At 41.3% G+C, this 23,267-nt stretch overlaps 1 protein-coding gene across 13 annotated transcripts in view; it reads left to right on the top strand.

Moving 5' to 3' along the window:
- The window catches only part of foxp1b (forkhead box P1b), a 152,104-nt gene that overhangs the window by 12,831 nt on the left and 116,006 nt on the right, over nucleotides 1–23,267 (top strand). For 7 of the 13 annotated variants that reach the window (XM_053432026.1, XM_053432137.1, XM_053432017.1 and 4 more), the window contains one exon: nucleotides 21,996–22,052. The exons of 1 other annotated variant lie outside the window; for it this stretch is intronic. The gene's annotated coding sequence lies outside the window, so the exon portion shown is untranslated. Of the gene's footprint in view, nucleotides 1–7,352; nucleotides 7,415–21,995; nucleotides 22,053–23,267 lie in introns of all 13 variants that reach the window. 5 more of the 13 variants (XM_053432069.1, XM_053432061.1, XM_053432078.1 and 2 more) reach the window with 1 other exon arrangement.

Here is a 23,267-nt window from a genome sequence, read left to right as displayed (position 1 = left end):
GCAGGATTGACTGTTTCAGCTTAGCTAAGGCATGATTTCATGCTACGGGACCAATAATAGCTTTGTTTTGTTTGTGTTTCTCCACCTTCATTGATTGCAATGCCACACCCTAAGACCAGATTCACAGTGACAGCTCTTTTTTTCCGACCAAGTGAGATCATGCGATTGGGAGCTGTGAGACTGTTGTTCTCATCAAGGCCAACCGCGTAGTGCTAGTAAATATGTAAACAATGGCAGAGACAGTTTCTCATTGCCTGACTGACATTTTTTGCCGATGATTCATCTGAGAAAAGTATCTTCAGGGTGCACTGTACTTATGGCAGTTTAAATAATTTAGCCAGTGATGTTGTCCACCACAGCCACTGCCATATACTGCATCGACTAATAATGGAGGCTATCTGAGGACATTCACTTCTCGTTTGGACTCTGATCCACAAATGGGCAACAACATACCTGACTTGGAAAAACAAGTTCTTAACAGATAATGCTGTTGCTGAAAGACGTTGACTGTTTTTCATCAGTAACAGGTAGAGCGAAAAGTTAATAAATACACAGCAGATAATTGTGCATGGTGTTGATATACTGTAAGCTTTCGTATCACAATTCTGGTTTGGATTACTGAAGGACACACATTAGGCCGATGATAAATGACTCCAAAATCAACCAGTTTAGTTTGTTTTTTCATGTGGTCATGTGCTTTCTAAGGAAGGTGAAATTTATTTCGAAACCCCTTGATTTATGTCTCAGAAAATTCAAATCTTAAATGTCAACACTTTTGGCTCTAACCTGCGACGGTTCAGTATGAGCTCTTGTTCACGCCAATGACAGAACATGAGCACTGATTATGACCAGTCCTTTCGCTCTAAATTCACCAAATATTAAATAGATTATTCATTGGCAAATATCTTCTTAACATTCTGACAGTAAAATGGCAAAATGGCCTTATGGAGAAAATTAAATCTTTATTATCCTACGTGTCACTCTGTCTCAGTAACATGGTATAAACAATCCATTCTCTCTCTTGGTCCTAGTCTGGTTTCAGCACAATGCTGCTGATGTCACTTTCCCACTAGGAAAATAAATGCACAGGGACTCCAACCCTGAATTAAAAGTTAAAACTGAAATAAAACTTAACTTTTAAAGAATATTGTTTTGAAGGGAAAAAAGTAACATTTTATAATATTGATATGGTCTTGGTTGCACGAGGTGCAGTGAACATCTAACAGCAAGAAGGGCCTCAGTTAGAATTATATTATTCAAATTGTATTATTAGTGCATTGGGCTGGACAATTAAACAATAACAATAGTTATTGCAGTATAATTTTCATCAATAGCAATAAGAGAAAGATTCGATATGTAATTGATATATTGCATATGCATTGTCTAAGCAAAGTGAGGAGGCATTACACATAATCTATGTTGTGAAGTAGTTACCTGTTTATCAATTGTTTCTTATTCTCTGTCCAATAAAAATAGGTTAAAGTCTTTAAATGTCCTTTAATGCCTCTTTAGATAGTATACGTTTTTATGGTCGCAAGTTAAACTACCTGTTTCTAACAAGGAAACCTGGCAGTGTGGTTATAGGAAACAAAGATTTTCTTTGCTTTCATGTTCTGGGAGTGAAACCTTAGATATTTTTCTTCTCTCTTTACTTGCGCTAATGTAAATCATTTGCATGGAGTTATTCCCAGCTGATTAAGGCTGTTTGGACTGTTCTTCTTTGGAACCATGCCAATTGAATTTTCTGCCTTCTAACACGCTTGGAGAGCGGGGAATATGGTTCTCATTGGGCCCGAGGCTTGATCTCCTTTTTGCCTCCCCCAGTCCTCTCACATCAGTCTGACAATTAGTGAGCTCGACCATCCCCAAATGACACACGTAATTAAAGAGTTGGCATTATAATTACAATGTGTTTATTGTCTGTTTATGGATTCTGTGCAGTGCACAATGCACTGGGAGATTTCTTTGGTGTAAATGGATTGAGGGCTTTTAATATACTTGGTGTTAAATGCGATTTCATGTGGTTAACATCTCGGTACCTCCTTTATCAGCCCTTTGACAGTCGCTCTGTTTGTCGCACAACTACAACACAAATTGGCTGACAGCAGAAACTGGCACCCGGAAAAAACAAATTATTTAGTCATGGGCTTTTAAAGGGCGCCACGGTAAATGCATGTTAAGTAAATGATGCAATTTATTCCCTTCTCCTCATTGCCAGGCTGCCTGCCACGGGACTTCTGCCAGCTTTAAATAAGTGGTACCCAGATGGTATTCACATGATGCCCACTTGGTTACAAAACCATCCTAGGGAATAAAGCTTACTGCCACAACAACCAATGGGTCAGCCCGTGGGCCTGTTGCTTTTGCACTCTGCATGTGCAAATGGCTTAATGTTGTATCACCTTGCCGAAATCTTTGGTAAGGTTGTATCTCAGGGGTCCTACATAAATTTGAAATAACCCCCTTAATGAACTGGGACAGGAGACAGATATTGGAGTTTGTTTTTCTTCTCCCTGCAAATGTTGGTTCCGCAGAAAAGTGAGAGTTAGCAGGGAGAGTGATGAGCAGTTTCCCTGCACTGCAGCTGTGCTGGTCTCTGGACTCCTGGGTGTCTCTTGAAGAAGTGGTGAACTGTGTCATCGCCAGCCACTAACAACCAACAGCTGCTGCACCAACCTGCAGACCGAGGGACAACGTGGAACTGATTTTCGAACGAAATAAACAAACAAAGACCCAGAAAAAAAGAGAAACAATACCTCAATAACAACACACAGATTATGCAAATGCTTGGGAAATGTGTTCGCGAATCGATAAGCCCCATTTGTGTACGAAGAGACTAAGGGACAAGAGTGACCATTTGACACAGAGATGCACATTACTATTTTATCAGCTCCAACTACCCTCAAACATCTGCTTAGTTTTTTCTCCACTGCAGAATATGTTAAAGTTATACAAATGATTTACTGTTGAGTTGTGAAATGAAACAACTCAGAGTTGGGGAGTGTGTTTTTTTGGTGAGTGTATGCATGACACAAAATGTTCAAGGCAGAGTTGTAGTTGTGTGTCGGGAGAGCGGTCAAACGGTCAAGCGGTCAGTAGGTTAAAGGTTGACCAGCACAACAACAAAAAACGCAGCACCCACACAGTTATTTAGAGATGAGAGATTTATGAATTGTTGAGTTCATGTCCCTGTGTTAAGTTTTTACTATGGGTCGAGCTTTGCTGTTGTTGTTTTGAGCCAGATTATAAAATATAAGTCAAAATCTGTTGTGAGCAAGCAATATTTCTTTCGTGAGATAACTTTTTTTCCATGAATGAAAAATGGAATCTCAACAGCTCGTCCCATTGTTTAGCTTTTTCTCCCAGTCACCTTGTAATTGTTTCTGTGTCATAAGTACCTATTAGTATTGCTAGAAAATGGTAATGCTTTGAGAGACTAATTTCTTCTAGAGAATGGCTCTCTATCACACTCTCACATTCTTTTAAAAGGGAAAAGGAAGATGAATTTTGCCCATAAAGGCTGTATCACAAGGGCTTTTTATCCTAAATGGCTCTGGGGATTGTTATCTGTGGGAAGTGTGTCCTGCCTCCGTCGTGTTCAATCAAGTGTCCACTTAGCTGTGACTGGGAGTAATTGTTCCCAAGTGGGCCACACACTGACCTGTTAATGTCTGCGTTGACCCTCTAACCTTGTCACCACGTCTTGGGAAGGAGTTTAAATCATGTGGATCTCCTCCATGTCTTTACGCTACCGGGTCAAGTGGGCGTCGGCCCTGAAAGACCACTCTCTAGTAATTGTCCCCAGCAGCATGGGTCAGCTAGGGGTGCTCCCAAAGACTGGCCCTTAGTGGATGAGGTGCTGGGAGTGGTGTGACTTAATGGGTCAAGCCATTGATCCGATACAACACCAATGCCCCCCCCAACGCAGTGTCAGTAATACCTGGTCACTGGTTTGAAACTGGTTGAGTGAGGGTGAGGTGAGCTGCAGTGGATATCTATCTCACTCTCTTTATGGATGTGTGGGGTCTTTAGTTCTTTTGAGAATATTGTTTCTGGTTTATGCATGGCTTATTTTGCCCTTTGTCTTTCTCTCTCTCAGATTTCCTTCATTTTAATGAATTTGAATAGGTTACAAAAGTTCCTTATTGTTATTCAGGTTGTAATATAACATGGCAACACAGCACAGATTTAAGGCATCATGCATGCATTGATGCCCATGGAACTAAGGGCCACCTACTTTTCAATACGATAGACACCCAGTCCAAAGTTCTGGTTTTGTTTTATGATGATCAGGGGCACAGGGATGGCACTTCCACATCTGAACTAATCACCTCTCTCCTAATGAAACACCCTCAGCAGCAGCGAGTGATAGAATATGAGATTGTTGTAGAAATATATTTATGAATGATATTGTACTGTAAAAACATAAAGGTTGTATAGCAACATATTGTAGCTTGTGAATGCACATACACTTCTGAAAGAAGTTTAGCTGGTGGGGTGAGTAATATTTCTCGATTAATAGTTATGAAAAAATATTTTCAGACAATGCCATATTTGCTCACGTATAATATCTAGATATACGTTTTATAGCTGTATTGATACAGAGCTATTGTTAAGATAAGACTCAGAGGTTCAAGTTTGGACTGTGTGATAAAATGCAAATGTCTAAGTCGTTTGCTCCAAACCTTTTCTGGACCTTATCCTTCCAGCCCCCAGGAAAATATCTGAAAAATGTCAGAGTGAGCCCATGTGACAATACAGCAGGAAAATGTCTGTGGAAAACGAGCGGATGGGTCGATGACGTTTAACATGTGACCAATGCTGTACTGGAAGATAACACATATCTCAGGATGAAAAAGAGTTTGGAAAACGCTGAAGAAGAGGTTTACTTGGATTGACAAAACAAATTCTCCTAGACGTTTTGTTGAGTTCCCATGGGTCCATCAGGGTGATCAGGACAAACAACAATGGCATCATGCAACAAACATTTTGTAACGTGTCTTTTGTGTTCAACTTTAAGTTATCGCATGTGTATCATGTGACCCATACTTATTTCTATTTTGACCATATGTGTCATCACCTGCCGCGTGCTAATTTCTCACCCTACTCATACTTTTCAACAAGGACAGACAGCTTCAGAAACCTGTCTAGTTTGTGTATGACCTCGCAAATGAGTGGCAATTAACACACATGCTGGAGAGTGGCTCATAGTAGATTATCTTCAGAAACTGACACAGTTTGTAATTTGAGTGAAAAGGGGGAGGATTACAACCACATGTTCATAGTGTGATCTGAGTTTAGCAGCTGGCAGCGGACGACCACAAATCGAGAGAGCTTTATTGTTGAAGGTGAACATTTTAAACTTTATGTTGGCATCTAAGCTTGCTGTAAATCTTGAAGTGTTTGATTGTTTAGTCATTTTTATGGACAGATTACACTATAAAACATAACCACTTGTGCACTAGTCCAACCAAGACCTAAGATCAAAGCTATTTTCTATTTACCCCCATGCTGTTTTAACATCCCTTTTTTGAAACCGCACACAAATCTCTTCTGTATATTCTCAAGTACTTTCGAAAGCTTCAGTTTTGTTGTTGGAGATATCTGATGTTGGAGATATGGCAGCAAGTTCAACTGAAGACCCTGAGTGCCCTCTGTCGTTGATCCCGAAGTGAGGGGACTTTTAAAAGTAAGCTCCATTTTGGGCATGGAGATACAATATTGTGGCCATAAATCCATTGAGGGGAACTGTCTTGTGGGATCAACATATTTTTGGGAGTAATGACAGGCATGCACGCGAGTAATCAGAAGGGTCTTATCTGGGGCCGATGGTTGGCCCAGGAATGTGGCCAGGCTGTGGAAACAACGGCTGCAGTAAAGGAGTTAGTGGAATTCCGCACTGGTGAATTATGAGGAGTTGGGACGTTGGTGCTGTGGTTTGTTGTGTCTGGTTGGACAGCTAGACCGCTACGCACACAAATAGAGTTAAAGATTCGTTTTTTTGACACGCTTACTCATAGAGCGGGACCAATTAGCTTGGAGCTGGATTGCTTTGCAGTGCTGCTGGAGACGCCACCACATGAAACAACAAAGTCGCACACACATACATCACGGGGCAACAAGCCACACATGCGGCCATGACTTCTGTGACAGGGACAACACCAGAAGCCATCCATTCTGCTGCCTCATTTGCATGATCTGAATCGTATGTGGAAGTCATTAGCATCTTTCCACTTGTTTATCTGACTCCAGATGAATACTTTTGAGCTTAACACCAGGTTTTTGAATAAGCAAAACGTCCAGCTAGTTTCAGATGTTTTTGTTATGGTGCCAGCCATTCATCATCTATGCAAAAAAACTGTGTAATATTATTCTAAGGTGGCGACCATTGAAGGGTCCGTACACTACTATGATTGTGAATTCATTCTCCAGAGCAATCATACATCTCCAATTTTATATCATGCCATGACTTGACTGTGTAGCCTTTTTACAGTGCTGAAATGTTGTCTCATCACATCTTATTTATATTATTTGCATGCTTACAATGTTACATCAGTAGTGTATCTAATAGGACAATGAATAATTTTCTTGCATATTTTAATTTGTCCTATTTGGGAACTTAAATTGTACAAAACTATTCAGTAGTTACCTCTGCCAAGCAGATAATGTTTCCCCCCAGTCTGTTGGTTTTTTAGTTTGTTTGTAAGTAAAGATTAAACAATATCAACCCAACCGATTTTAACACAATTTCATGGAAGGATGTGGTATGGGTCAGAAAAGAACACATGCATTTTTTACGTGGATATCAATGCGATTGTTTTTCCTTGGCTCGGGAATCCGCTCCATTGAGTGCTAGTCTGGTATTTCGTATTCAATTGTTGTAAGACATTTCTCCCTTTATACTGTACATTTATTATGACTAACATCACATACAGCCATTTGAAATGAATGTGTTTTATGTGGGCTCTCACAGGTTACCAAAGGGAAACTGTTTTAAAGTCAAACTGAGCCAAGTTACTGTGATTCAACCTCTGTTTTACATTGTGCCTCTGTCACAGTTGCTCATCTGCATGTTCAGATATGAAAGTTAGATATGCATGTAGGCCAGGGCGCGCCAGCAGGAATCAGTGTGTCATTTGAGGATGACGAGGATCACGTTCACGTTTGACAGTACTCACATCATTTCTGTACATGTGGGCTCAATGGACATGGGAAGGGGCTTTCCCCACCTATTCACTTCCTGTGTATAATCGTTGTATCTTTCCCCTCTCTCTCTCTCTCTCTCTCTCTCTCTCTCTCTCTCTCTCTGTGTTTGTGTCCTCTCTGAAACCCTCTGTGGTCGTGCCCTCAAGACTGGAAGCTGAATTCTTATTGGTGGAATGGAGTGCCAATCAGTCTAGCACCATTGATCAGGGTATGTGGCAGGCTTCCTACTTACCCTTCTCTTATTTCATACAGTAATGTGTGTGCTGTCAGTCTGTGAAATGACTCCGAAGCACTGGTGGATTTGATTGTTAGGCTTATTTGTATAGGTCCATAACTAGTTTGAAGCAGAGCCCAGCAGATTTATTCTGAGCTTTTCATTGGCTTCATATTTCAGCTTAGAATGAGCCTGAATGATAAAGACACAAATAGTAGAGTCGCACTGAATCTTTGGGGGAAAATGAGTAATTTCACTCACTGATGTTGCAACTATTTTGTATAAATATAATTCCACCACTGTATTTTTTTATAAACTGCTTCCAGGCCCCAGTTGTTGCTGACAAGTCAGATTTGTGTCATTGATTTGAAAAGGACTGGGGCTGCTCATGTAAGAGGCACTTATCCCAGTTTAAAATCAGTAGGTCCAGTAAGGTCTAAATCACAACCTCTGGTACCGCTGGTCCTGATTCTAAGCTTTTAAATTAATTCGTTTTAAACAAGATTATTATTATACTTAATTCTACTATTTTAATAATCTAGCTAGCTGCTAACTACAGCTCTGGTCTGAAATTGATGAAATTATTTGAGAAATATTAACCACTATGTTATTAGTACATAGTACATCCTCGTTACATTTTTAGGCAACAGTTGTAATTCCAAGCATTGAAATGCTTTCACCTCTTGACAAGGTCATTTCACTTAAATTTTCTTTGTATAACACAACAAAGATCTCAAGGCACTTTACATAATAGGGTCGAGACCTTCGAAAATTACAGAGAAACCCAACAGTTCCCCCAAATAGCAGCATTGGTGACTGTGGAGACAATGAACTCAATTGTAATTTGAAGAAACGTTTAACAGAACCAGACACAGTATCTTCCTCGACCAGTTGGAGTGAATGGAATCAATCAATTTATCACATTATTCAAGCAAAATTTGTAAAAACAAAAACATTGGTTGTAGCCTCTCAAACGTGATCAGAATATCTTGGGTTTTGGACCACTGATCGTTTCTTGAACTAAACAAAAATGTTTAGTTCACGAAAGTAGTTTTCAGGTTAAACTCAAAGGTAATTTGGCTATTTCCGATACTGTATTATATTGCATATATGTAAATACTATATATTAATCGAATAAGTTCTACCATCCAAAACATATATACTACTACTACTATTACTACTAATGATAATAATATTATAAACATTTGACATCTGTTAACACTGCATTTTACCCATTGGCTGAATGCGGCTCTGTCAGCTGCTTTGTGTTCATGGTCTCCCCCCCCCCCCCACACTTTTTTTTATATCTTTGGCGTACTGTAGTCTCTCTGTCCCTCTGCTCACCTCTGTCTGCCCATGGAGCCCTGATTGGCTGAACAGTTTCTGCACTATAGTCTGGCTGCTCGCCATCCATGCTGCCGGTGGCGGCCGTGCCCCCTGATCAGAAGAGAATGTGACATTTGTGCAGAGGTAATGGAATATGCGTGCAATTAAATCTCTGACTGTGAAGAGGAGTCTATCTCCTCCCCGCTCCCGCCATCTCCTGCCATTCCCAGCAGCAGGGGGGGTCAGGCATGATGATAAAACCATCCCAGCAGGCCCATCGCTGCGCTCTCCTTCCCAATCTCCACGTCAGGTTGTGTTTTTTAATTTTCCTGCCCTAGCCCTGCCTCCATCTGGCAATTAATTACAGAAAATGTCCATTAAATAGTGTATACGAATTAACATTCAGTTATAAAAATTACATGAGATTAATGAATTCTGTTGCAGATGACAGTTGTTATTGTGTAGCGAGTGTTGTCAGGCATTTAGATAGTCTTTTTTAATAGGGGCAGAGGTAGAACACAAGACAGAGAGGAGGAAAGCGAGGTAGAGGGCAGATTCATGCACGGATGAGAGGAGGGTTGTATCTCGCTGCTGCCCTGCCACAATACTTAACGCCTCATTTGTGGGCTATGTGGCCAATGGCTTGAGTCTGTGAACTGTTGCCATAAAAGGCAGATTTTTTCTGTCTGCTGATGGGGCACTTGCTTATGGGTTAATACCAGACCCCCTCACTAGGCAGACTCATATCTAATGGATATGTGTATTCCCATCAGGATAGCTCATAAACATAAAACTCTCTGCTGCCATTGTATTTGGTGAAGCATGGTTGCAAAAGGAAAGAGCCGCGCCACACAAGCACTTCCCTTGAACTTGTGTAGGAGTAGTTCCTATCTGGTTCCTTGTCCACACTGGGTGGACAGAGTTGCAGGATATCCAGATCAAGGTTTGGCTGAATCCTCCCTGTGTGGTTCACACCCTGTGTGTGTGTGTGTGTGTGTGTGTGTGTGTGTGTGTGTGTGTGTGTGTGTGTGTGTGTGTGTGTGTGTGTGTGTGTGTGTGTGTGTGTGTGTGTGTGTGTGTGTGTGTGTGTGTGTGTGTGTGTGTGTGTGTGTGTGTGTGTGTGTGTGTGTGTGTGTGTGTGTGTGTGTGTGTGTGTGTGTGTGTGTGTGTGTGTGTGTGTGTGTGTAATCGACCTAATATTCAACATGAATATTGAAATGGAAATGTATGTTCCAGTTCATGTAACAATGAAAGATCACAATTTATTTTCCACAATCTGCCAAATGTCTGAACCCAGCTTTAATGTGACATTTTTTTCTGTCACGTTTGACTCTGTATTTTCACATTCAGCTTCCCTGGTAATGTGTTTTGTCATAATGAATTATTAATGCCAGCGTTGGTTGAAGGGAGCGTTGTCTCAGAAAATAAGAGGGTCACTCTGTTTCTGCCTTTTTCTGTAGCCAAGGGTTAATTTGAACCAACAATTGAATGAGCCTCCCTGTTTCCTCGCTGCACTGTGCTGCACTGTGGGACGTAATGAAAACTGCCGGGTCTTAACTTTATTGACTAACATCCTGCTAAACAAATACAGTGCATTTCCTCTTGGCTCTGTCTGTCTTCCTCTGCTGCAGATGGCTTTGAGGCGCTGTGTGATACAGTACATGAAAAAAGGGGCTTTGCTCGGGGAAAGAAAGGAAAAGAGGCTCACTCCATTAGTGTCATTCGAATGGTGAATTAGATCAGTCTGACAGATAGATGCGGAAAATTGTTTTAATTGTATTATTATCTGTGGTTAGCCACTTGTGCGGAAAAGCGCTGTGATGTGGGTGAAGGCCAGGGAAGAGCACATTTTGGCCTTTATGTGTCTATTTTGTCTTTGCACAGGAAATGAACAACAATCGAGGGTCCCGAGGATAAAAAATAAACAGCCAAACATGCAGACACTCACACCCCCCCCGGGCAGGTTAGGATGTGCTCAACGAGATGTTGCCTTTAAAGTAATGTGTCTGGCCAGAGAGCCTTCTCCTCAGGCAAAGAGGAGGGCATCTATAACCATCTGATGGAGATAGCACAGCTTAACACAAATGTAAGAGAGAGAGAGAGAGAAGCCCGGTACATAATTAACTCACTCATTCACATTCAGCAGATTTCTAATAAAATGTAAATACCAGACTAGGGACAGAAGTCATTTGGTCTTGGCAGTTTTTATTATTTCACAAAACATTCCCTTGAATGAGTTTATATGAAGTACCTGTATTCACTGCAAATTTGACTAGAAATAACTAACTTGTGTTAGTTTTTATTTAAATTTTTTGAAAGCAGAATATTTAACTGCCAGACTTATTTATCTTTATTTGTCTTCCTTTCTTCATCCCCTGAGATTATTGTTTTTATAGTTTTGAATAAAAGTCCCCTCACATTGCATCCTTTGCTCAGAGAATGTCATCATGTTTTAAGCAGCAAACTGCAAAGAATGAAATGCTGCTGCAGCGGTTTTGTGTTTGGATTAAACAGTTTCAGGCCTGGGCCATTCCCATCTGCACCACAGATGACTAATTTTTTGTGATGAAGAATTTTGTTGATTCAATTTGCAATTTTATAGAATATGTATCACCCTCTTCAGTATCATGAATTACACAAGAAATATAATGAAATGCCAATTTGAATTTTTTTGTGAAGGACAGAAATGAGTATAAAAACATTACATAACAAAAACAATATATGAAATACAGAAATAAATAGATATAGAAATATAGAAACAAATAAATGTATGACATAGATAATTAATTGATAAATGTAGCAATACATAAATCCTTTATTCATCACAACTGTTTTGATGTATTTATTGAAGTATTTATATGTATGTCATTTTTTGTACGTCATACATTTCAGTGATCACAATGAATAAACCTTGAAGCATCCCTTACAGAAAGCATATAGATGTGTCATACATCATTGTTTTGACACATCAGTTAATGAGTGACTTCTTTCAAGCCTGGAGGGCAAAGTAAAGACCAGACCAAACACTGAAGGCTCTGCTGTCAGCAGCTGGATTCACGTTTAAGCTCAATTCATTCAATTAAAAGTAATAAAAGAATGAAAGACATGCAGGAGAGCTGTGGCCTGGATCAGCCTACTCATGAAGGAAAAGTTGAAACAGGACATTTACAACACTATGCATCAAGTGTAGGTGCAACTGTATAAATTCCCCGTCACGGAGCGGTGGTTTCTGTGTCTGGTTTAGACTTTTATCAATAACATTTTGTTATATAATACACAGGTCGGTTTGTTATCACAACAAGCACGCGTAATCAAGATATTCACACTCTGAGCCTGTCTGATGAGAGTCTTCCAACACAAAGCAATTTATGGACTGAGAGCTTTTCGTGTCTCAGTTGTTGGCTTCGTCATGCTCTGTTGTTCAGCTGCATCTCCTGTGATAATGCTCAGGGGATTAGCAGGTAACAAGGCAGCAGCACTCCTCAGAGGATGTCGCGCGTGGCTTTGAAGGTCTCGCACAATAGTCAACTCAAGGAGGGGAGTGCACCAACAAATGGTGAATTCCCAGCAACGCAGGGAGCATCCTCCTGGATAATATGGTAATGAAAGGTGACAGGAAGGACTCTGGGTCTGGAATGAAGCCGGGGCAGCTGGTCTGAGCGGGAGAATAGGAAGCGGTGTGCACCGGGGCTAAAGTGCAGCAAGAAGCAAATTAAAGCTCATATCTGCCATCTCACTTGCCTCCCTGTACTTTCCTGTTTGGACTTGAAGGTGATTGGGAGCCAAGGCGGTGACAGTTGACGGAAACTACGCGGAGGAGAGAGTATTTATTTACAGTGAGATGCTGCGATGCTTGTTCAGGATGCGGTTTCACGCAGGATGTGTCCCCCCCCCTCCACACAAACACACACACACACACACACACACACACACACACACACACACACACACACACACACACACACACACACACACACACACACACACACACACACACACACACACACACACACACACACACACACACACACACACACACACACCTCCTCCTCCTACTCTCATATGTCTCATATCCAACCTCACACTACAATCCCTAGGTTTGATCAAGACTGGGAATTGGGTTATTGGGGCGGAGGGGTGCACGGCGGTGGCCAGGAAGCCTGTATTGTGTAAGAGGTTGGGTCTGGACACAGGCAGCAGGAGAGAGCTCACTCAGCATGCCTTCCTGCCTGGACCAGGGGGTGGTACCAAAGTCAACACAGGTTACTGAGGAACAGGAGTGTGGAGCATTAAGATTGCATTGTGCAAGTTAAGATTGTCTCTAGGTGTTGCATTAAAAAAGGCACAGCCTGTATGTGCATTATATGGATCTGTGTTTGAAGAAGAGATAACTAGACATGTTGTGCGTACGTGCAAGTCAGAGTGTGTGTTTTAAGGCACTCCAAAATTGTGTATGTGTGTGTGTTTACCCTGCCAGGAATTCCACCTTGTAAAGCAGGGATTAGGGGGGAGCTGAAGGTGTGTAAATCCCAATAATTACACTTTACTCTCTGGTTGGAGTACAATTACCTTTGTCGTCACCCTACAATACAGCATAGCCATTACAATCAGGATGATCATTTTAAAGATGCAAGCTTGTGCAAAATAATTTCATACTTCCCAGGAGGAAATACCCAGAACAATTGACTTTATTAGTCAGATAAAAATTTAACATGTAGCGGCCCAGTCCAGCCGTGCCTGGCCTACTTTCATCTGGTGAGATATTGAGTGCAAAGCATGTGAGTTTGCTGAGAAGGTGAGGCCGGTGTGATCTCTGCTCACTAGCTGTCATGTCGGCATTAATCCGCCCAAAGTTTCAAAGGCAGGTTTTATGGCTTGCCTTACGGCTTCATCTATGTGGACAGTGGCATCTAAACTCTGGAGAACCTGCCACATAAAACGCACATCTGTTAAAGCCCAAATTGTAAAACAGCCCCCACGTGTCCAGGCAGCGTGGAGTTAATAATACACTCAAAGTGCAGCTTTTAACACTCCCCCACAGCAGCAACAACACTGATTGCCTCATAGTCACTTCTTTTGATCAGTTCTTATATCTTTTTTTTGTATAGTTGTATTTTTATGTATTTTTCAAAGTGTTTGACCTTCAAACACAGTGTGTACACCGTTTCCTCTGGATAAGAGGGTGTAGACCAGAAACCATCAATGAGCTATTAACTGTTCGAAAAAAGATTGAGTTTATAAAGTAATTTTTTTTTATAGTGTGCATTTTTGTATCTATGACTACAATGGCAGATTTGAGACATGTAAAACACATCATTAAGAACAGGGTTTCCTGTAAATAAAATATATTAAATAACTTCACACTATAAAATCACCTGTTTTACTGCTGTTGCCTTATTTTGGACATTACACCAATGATTTGATGATGACTAGTTTTTAAGTCTGATCAATTCTTGAGCCTCAGCATGAATTGTATACACATTTTGAGCTGGTGAAAGGTTTGGGTGCATGTGCAATATTTATGTTGGAGTAAAAACACACATCTTCTGTGCTAATAAGCACCTCACAGCAGATTTCTAGTCGAAAGCCAAACTAATATTTTTCATAAACGCGTGAATTAAGCCAGTGCTAAGAGGGTGAAATATTCTAGATTGTTCTCTTAAGTATTTTCAACAGGTCAGATGGTGTAGCTCAAACACCTGGTACTACTGAAGGCATAGAGGGAGCTGTATTAAAGCACCTGCAACATCTTTTTTCCTCCTCATCTGTCTGCTCATGCTGTCTGTAATTGATAATGACAACACCGCCTGAATCTGGAAAGGTTTGTTATTTACGGTGATAGACAAAGCTTCTGTGTGTGTGTGTGTAAGCTGGGCCTGAATCTAATTGATGTTTTGGAAGATGAGCTCAATTGGATGAGTCATTAGGCCTATTACCAGAGTTTTATTAAATGCCCCTACCCCAAAAAAAGGAAAAAAAATCCATCGTGGGATATTTTCTTCCTGCAGGAGAATAACAGGAGGCTGGATTGGTAAAAGGCAGATAATGTATGTGAGAGATTGATCAGTGAGTAGCGACCCCATTATCTCCTGAGATGTTAATTACACTGTGCTCGGCTTGCATGTCAAAAGCCAGATAATTGAAGAAGGTAAAAGATGTGCCACACGTTATTTATGCTTTCACTTGGAGCTGCTCCGAGATTGCCTCTCTTTATTCTGCTCTTTTTTTTATTCCTCCTCTTTCTTCTCTCTCTTTTTTGTCTGCAGTGCATTTATGTTGGGTAATATTACAGTTGTCAGAGTTCATCATTTTGCTTAGATATTATTCACAATCAGCACTGTGGCCTCTGTGTGCGTGTTTTTCAGACCCACACAGGAATCTTGTCCTGTTTCTGTATTCACGGCCACAGCCTCCTAAGGCCTTTAATGGTCTTATTCTCAGATGTTGTGTTTGACAAATACTTTTTCAGACTTCTTCAAGATCTCTCTGTTGTGTTGCTCTGATACTGCAAATTATTTATAGCTTGGTTTTACTTTGAAATTTAACAGCTTTTTACCAGCATCTGTAAACGTATGCTTGCTGACACACTGAGTCCTTATAGATTCAGGCTCCTTTTAGGTCTTCTAATTGAGGAAAAGTGTAGCTCCTTAAATGCAACTTCATGTAATTTATTTACTGCATTAGGGTTAAGTTAGGGTAAATACAAACTCCTATTAGCTGATGAAATGTCGTGACTTGTGATAACAGTAATGTGTTACAGTATAATGCACACAAGCATTTAAGCGAACAAATTTCGACAATGTCAACATTTATGGGAGACTTTTTACTTTTCTCCAGTGCTAAAGTTGCAGTATGTGCCCACAGTGCTGCTCTAAAATACACACTTAGGTGAAAGGGGCCCCAAAAGCAACAGACAACCTTCAAACCCCTGTTCTTTCCTTCTTTCTTTTTGTTTTTGAACAGTGTCTGAGCTGTAGTTCCCCCACCTGTGCAGCTCGTTGCCTGTAAACTTCCTATTGACGGTGTATAAAACACAGGGGACATGTTGTTCTTAAGAAGAAAAAATATCTTGTTTGTCATTTCGCAGGCTTACAGAGATATCGTCAAAGCTGTGGTTTCCTGTGGAGAACTGTGGTGTCTCTGTGTGCTGCAATTTACAAGTGCACGTGAACACAGTCTGCACAAATACACACACGCGCACACACACACGCACGCACGGACACACACACACGCATCCACGCGCGCGCGCGCACACACACACACACACACACACACACACACACACACACACACACACACACACACACACACACACACACACACACAGCTCCCTTCTCCTTTCTGTGTTGTCATCCTACCGTGGGGTGTAGCTTCGTGGGAGTGGCCAGACTGTGGTCATCGCACCTCTCAGCAGTGATGGACAGCCCCTACACCAATGATTTAGTGCATCACCTGGTGGACAATGCTTAGAATGAGCACAGTATGATGGGAAGCCATACTCACAACACCGGGCTTTTTAGTGAGGTGACAATACCACTGTGCACGGCTTCAGACAGGGACTTTTTGTTTGGTATACTTTCACTCATTTGTATATTTTCTCTTTCTCTCTGTCAAATGTTAGATACATTGCATCTCAGAGACACTAACACTTTACCAAAGGCCCAGTTTGAAAATAAATAGAAAAAACCCTTATGTAACAGTGGATGAGAAAATAGACGGATATATAGAGGGGGGTGGGGGGTTATCAAAGAGGTTTAAGTTTGAAGTGGTAAAGGGCAAAAAAACACAACAGTTTAAAGCCCTGAAGCGCAGCTGGCTGGTAGTACAGGTTCATCTCTGCACTGACATCAGATTCCCCTCCTTTTCTGACCAATATCTAAAATCCATTAGCATCTTTCCACTTTTTTCATCTGCCTTGCCAGCAGGTCACAAGGCTCCATAAGGCAGACAATGAACCTCATTAGATTGAAAGTTTTTTATGGTGTTAAGTTTTAAGTGTTTTTTCTCATTTTGGCCACTTTTTGTTCGCCGGAGAAAGACCTCTGCTCACTCAGATGCCAGCCAACAGTATTTTTTCTCTGGCAATGCAGCCTTATCTGTGCTCGAGGTCTGTACTTTAATGGGCTTTATTGATCTAAACAACATCAGGGGTTGCGGTGATGTTATTAAGGCAGAGATAACTTCTGTGTAATTCCACTCCAACAATATATTAGCCTTTTATTGGTCTAAATAACTTTGCCTTTTAGACAGTAATGCACCAGTAAGTCACAGCAGCTCTTCATGTCGGCAGGATCTTAATAAAGCATTTCCTCTGGACATCCTGCTGCGGAGAGAGTGAAAAACGACAGGTTAAAAGGCATGCTGGGAAGTTTCCATGCCATCACTGTAAATTACCTCTTTTGAATACATAAATAAAGCTGGAAGGGTAGCTGTGAACGGGAAGGGGTGTGGGAGATTGGTGAAAGTTTGCACAAACATGTGCCCGGGTGGTTTCCCTGTGGAGGTGCTGTGAGGAGGAACACTGCACGTTCCATAAAAAGACAAACCGGAATTTATACAGCATTATGTTGGCAGTTTAGAAATTCTATTTCGTGCTGTGAGAAGAATTTATGCACATTTTAGATCTGATAACTTGTGATTTGCATTTGTCTAACTGTCTTTGCCTCTTTAGAGCTTAAATAAGTCTGACTACAACACACAACATGATTAAAATACAAAAATCAATTGAGTAAGTGTAACATGAATATGGTCTAACATTAGTAGAATGAGCTGATAAACATAATAAAGCACAGTAAATATAATATAAATGGTGTTTAATGGGCACAATGACCATATTGATACGTACATACTGTATGGTGTAATAATTTTATGCAAAACACAAAATGGCTTTATTAGCTATGTAAACTGTAGCAATAGATGAAAAGGATTATAAGTCAATCATCCATCTGAATCATCCAGAGAAAACAAAATAATAAATGTATTAGTTTAGAAAATAAGGATAAAGCCTCAGCTCCAACTTGTATGTGTAATGTAATTGTAATGTAACAATATAGTCAAATTAATGATAGTTTTTAGATCTGTTGTTTATTGTTTGCTCAGTATTGTTATTGATTTAATGTACATGGTGCACCGTGTGTCTACAAACTTCCTAATGGACAGTTGCAATAACTCTTTCCACTCAAGGGCAGCATACATCTAATATTTATATGAAATAACGAAGCCATTTATCTGCGAGTGTATTTTCCGGGGGTGGGGGGCAGGGCTTCATAATTTGCAGCTATTTAAAGCCTCGGTTTTGGTAATGAATTATTTTGTCATCTCGACTGTGATGAGATTCATCTTTAATAACCGTAACAATTATTTTATTAAAAAGAGAAGCCATGCATTATGGCTATCTTGCCGAGGTCTCAAGCTGGAAGGAATTCTCATTAAGAGCATTATATTACCCCGGTGCGCTTTCAGCTGGATGTCCCGCTGAAATTACATTAGGTGTCAACAATGTTTGTGTGAGAAGTAAGCAGCCATATTTACAGAGGCTAAAGCATTTTCATTTGCTGCCTGACACTGGCAGATGTATTAAAAAAGATACTAATGCTCCGTATCTGATTAAGTCACTTGAATAGAAACTCCTCCAAAGTGTTGACTTTTAATATGAGGGGTGCACTGCTGTGTCATCAATGCAGACATAAATCTTTATTCAGAGATGAGAAACTTTTGATTGCCCGAGATGATTACGTGATTTATGTAGTTGGAACACAGGGCTCTTATCGCAGCTCACTTAGCTCCTTTGCAAACTCTGAGCATCAGGTTGTTTGTGTCATGATTGATTTATCTGTGTCTTTTCATCTATATCCTGTGTTTCTTCTGATGGCTAGCGTGGTGTGCAACATTGTGTTTTGCTAATGGTTTCGTACCCAGGGTTGCCGCTAATGACATGGTTGTAATTGTTTGTCAGTGTGATAATGTGTGATTTCCTATTTCCATGTGAAGTTGGACATTTGATGAAGGAGGGATCTTGTCAGGAAGACAAAGTGCCGTCATTTGTCACCAGCTAAATGAGCTTCGCTGCCGACATCCTCTCAGTTTTCATTGACAATATTATATTCACACATGCCCTCTTTTTCTTTGTGCTTTTGCCATGATTTCCACATTATATAGTGCTTTGTTTAAAAGGCAAGAAGAAACCGTGGAACAAACAATGAGATAAATGTTTGGCAAAATCACTGTACTGACAAATAGAAATCTGTTAACTGTATTTCACAGAAAGACAGAAGTGAAATTACAGAGTGTGGTAATGTTTTATTCTTGGTGTTTGGTAGGAGTCTTCACTTCCTTAATTTTAACATTTTAAACTATTTCATCATCTCAACAGGAAAGACTCAACGTGTCACTGTAAACACGTAGTTACTGGTTTTCAGACTCCATTTTATTCTGGTGAATGGCTTTCCTTGGCTCCATGTTTTCTCTCTGGTGATATCATAAACTTATGAGGCACATAATTGCAGCAATTCAAGGACATGATTGTGGGACTGCACTCATACTTTCCAAAGTCTTTGATGCAGCCCCCCCGAACAGACGGCTTCTGTTTCTGATTAGAGTGATTCCATATTGTGGGGTTGGGGGCAGGTCCTTCCTAGTTAACAATCTAATGAGATAAACAAGCCAAACAAAGGAGAGGTGTAGTGAATAGGTCTCCTGAGGGAGCTACTTATTGTCACAACTGCCGCCCTCTGTCTTTTCTCTCCACTCCATATCGATTCACATCTTCATCGGTTATGCTCCGTCCGCTGCACAACACATGGGTGGTGTAATCAGCTAAATGTAGCCTCTGCTTTCTTATTATTACCTGGGTGCTTAACACTGATATTTTTTCCCTTCAAGGACAAATGGTGTAGGAGAAGGCAGATCTTGTGTGAAGTCCCCGAGCTCTCTGCGAGCGGGCAGATCTCTTTTCAGCGCCAGCTGTTCTCTCAGATACACCAGGCCGCGTTGAAATTCTCTTAATATAATTCTGAGGGCTCAGGAGAATAGTGCAAAACAAGCGTGCCAGCGAGGAGAGCATTGAATTTTTCATCAGTGGGCCGCAACTCGCTGAGTTAGTGGGCAGCGCTCTCATTCATGAGCAGATGTTCAGCGCAGTTACACTCTCTAGTTAATGTGAACTTACTGGCCTCTCTGCCATTGGCTGCAAGGACGTTGGCAGCGACCTGGCATCTGAGAATTACTCCCAGTAAAAGGCGCAGGTCTGGAAAGAGCTGCTCCGGCCTTTTTTAGCCACTTCTCAGCCCAGGAGCTGGATCCTGGTCAGGGGAAGCCACTGACAGCTCATCCGTCTTCAGGTCGACAGTGATGAAACACTTGCCACTGTGTGCTTGGGGAATAGCAGAGAAATTCCTGCAGATTATTTTCACAAGTTTTACCTCAATTTTTAAAGTCTGAGATATAACATATCTGCTTGTGAGAGAAACATATCTACCTGAAGGTTTAGAATAACATGCTGTTTGTATGAAACAATTACACACACAAAATAATTATTCTAGTACTCTCAAAAGAGGATATTCATAGAAACCAGGCACATGTGAGGGGGTATAGGCAGCTGAAACCAGCTGGTGCTGTGGTCAGCCTGGTGGGCTGAATCCTCTCCCCAGCCGGGTGCTTCAGACATCTGCATGCCCAAGCTGCTCAGCCTGGGTTTGATGTGGTCGTACAGATCTGTAATCGTTTTCTTTTAACCAAGCAAAGGGGCTATTTGATATATAATGCCATTAACTGGTCAGAATTTGAACGTGACATCAAGTTGAGAAGGCGGTGTGCCAATCATCTGGGCTGAGTGTGAGAGTCATCACAGTAAAGCTGTGCATATGGGACGTAAAGAGTGTAAATGACAAGCTCTTGTTTCCACCGCACGTCTCATTTTCACTTTATAATTGGTCGTTCTCAGGTTGGCTTTATGAGAGTAAAACTAATTAGTGTTTCTAAATTCAGCTGGATAAAAAAAGTCAGTTGGGTTGATTGTTCTGGTTTCCTCTCTTGTGTCAGGCGCTCAACAATAAAATAAGACTCTAATCATTTTCAAATTGCTCGTATTTTTAAACCTCAGTGATGAATGTCACTCCCGGTCTCCCGGCATTTTGTTTGGCAAGATCAGGGAACAGCGGTTGCCCTCTCGCCTGTGCGCTCTCTTTGTGATTCGTGGGAAGTTTGGACTTTGGGGCTAGTGGAAAAAACAATGCGCTGTGTTTTAGGTGGGGTTGTTTCTGCTTTGATTGGCAACGTCCTGCTGACAGGAGCAGCCTAGCAAGTTTACAGTAGCGGTGACATTGCTGTTACCTTTATTCAAAGTGCTCCAGCTGCAGCGAGCCCTCAGGAAGCCCAGCGCAGGCCCACATGGGCGGCCGGCGGCCCACAGAGAGGAGAATGAGCCCTGTTTGAGTTGGCAGACGCTCCCCTCTCGGGGAACTTTTGCTGCCTCTGCAGAAAGGCCAGTGGCGGCGGCTCTGGTGGGGCGGCGATGATTCTCGGGGCAGGATGGGCTTTTTCCACCTCTCCTCCCTGTCAGGAAACACATTTTACCGTTTCTTCCCTCTGTGTGTGCAAATGGAGGGAAGGAGTTGAGGTAAAGAGGCCATGGGGCAGTGGGACTGAACGACAGAGCTCAGCTGCCAGTGCTTATGTATAGTGATCTGTAATGGGCAGTTTCAATACCCAGAACAAGCCATTTCTGGTGCAGCTTAATTTATACTGAAAAAATAAAAATGTGCTGTTACGCTAACCCTATTTTTATTTTTTCATCAACACTGTGGGGATTCAGTCTTCAGAAGCCAGTAATTAAAAAGTGCTTGATCTAAGGTTAGGGAGGAGCAGTGTTTAAATGCAATTAAAGCAATGCTCAAATTAGTTTGTTCTCAGTTATTTATTTTTTTGTGAATTTGTCATAATTTGTTTTAATCGAGGGAGTTCTGTTAGAGGGGCTAAATATATATCTTCCAATATTTTTAAGTAGTGGTGTGAGGAGAAGGAGGATCTGTCTTGCGTCCTTATACTATTACAACATGACGACCAATACACAAAAACAATCTGAGGTGACAAAGGTGACCATGGAAAATGGTTAATGTGTGTCACCTTCAAGTTTCAAATAATTTCCACTGTTTCTGTTTTTTTTTTTTTAATCGTTCCATCACCCCCGCCCCCGTACTTTCCTTCCTAACACCTCTCCTCCTCTTCTTCTCTCCTCCCCTCCTGTCTGCAGCCTGCTGCTCCAGCCAGGAGACTCCAGTGGTGACATCCTGTGGAGCCACAGATCAAAGTAAGTAGTTCTCATGCATGACAGTTTTAAAAGCGGCAACAAGGATGCAGCACTCGTGTATTATCTTTACATCGAACTCTTCATTATTCTCATAACTTTTGGACACTTTTTAATGTTTTTTCAAAGAAGGCTGTTGAATGCCACTAGACGATGAGAAAGGTTTAACATAGTGTCAGATTTTCTCCTTTTGATGCTGTTGCTTATTTACTTGGGTCTAACTTGGCTACAGCAACGCCGTCCCGACAGTGCGACTCCTCTCGCCCGTTGACCATCGAGAGTGAACCTGAAAAGCAAAGAGAGCTTGTAGACAGTGCTCCCGACCCTGTCGGCACCCCCTGACTATCCTAGAAGTCATTACTCCTTGTGTGGTGTATAAACATGTCAAAAACAAACAATGACCGCGGGCAGACTCCACACTGCAAAACAATTTCAAAGCCTGCAGTGTAGTGTAAACACAAAACATGGCTAACCTTCACACAGGGAAGACTTCACCTTAAACCCGCTGTTTGTTTTATGGTCCCCATTGACCTTGGTCAGATGAAGTTAACATCTCTTCAGTTCTTTTCAAGTTGATGTTGCTCTGTTTCTGCATTTAGGTTTTGGCTTTCAATGTACAGCAAAGGCTCATAATGTTGTATTTCATGTTAAATGGATATTGCCGATGAAAAACATCATGTATTTTTATACAGAGTCAGCGTATAAATAGCTTTAATAAAATCCTTTAGACCCTCATCAAAGCTCTGATTGGAAACGAAGGCAATACTTATTTTTAAAAATGAAACACAATAAGTGGAAAAACATCCCTCTTTGCTGGAGCACGGATTTTCCGTACAGGGACCCTACCTATCAAATGATGAATATTCATATTCTGGTTTCATAGACCCTTTCACACTGAACCGGGGGTGACTGTAGGGTGATGTGAACCCCGCATTTTTAATAAAGCGCAGCTGCTGAATGATCAAATAGTGTCTCTAATTAAGGCCTGAGTGTACACCCGTGTAAAATTCTCTCTGGAACGCTAACAACCTGTGATACATTTCCACAGGAATTTGTTGTGCAGGTCTCGGAGAAGGCAGCAGAGTCGGGGGTGTTTGGGGTTTGGATGGAGGAGGGGCAGCGTTCATGTGGCAAGCCAACATGTTGTTCACATCCGTGTCAGATTGAGGCTAATGAAGGCCAGGCTGATCCTTGGATCCAAGCCTTAAGTAAATGATC

Source organism: Pleuronectes platessa, chromosome 2 (genome assembly GCF_947347685.1).
Source record: "Pleuronectes platessa chromosome 2, fPlePla1.1, whole genome shotgun sequence".
In the NCBI taxonomy this organism is placed as follows: domain Eukaryota; kingdom Metazoa; phylum Chordata; class Actinopteri; order Pleuronectiformes; family Pleuronectidae; genus Pleuronectes; species Pleuronectes platessa.
The sequence above is the reverse complement of the archived record's forward strand: the minus strand, read 5'-3'. Positions and strand labels throughout refer to the sequence as shown.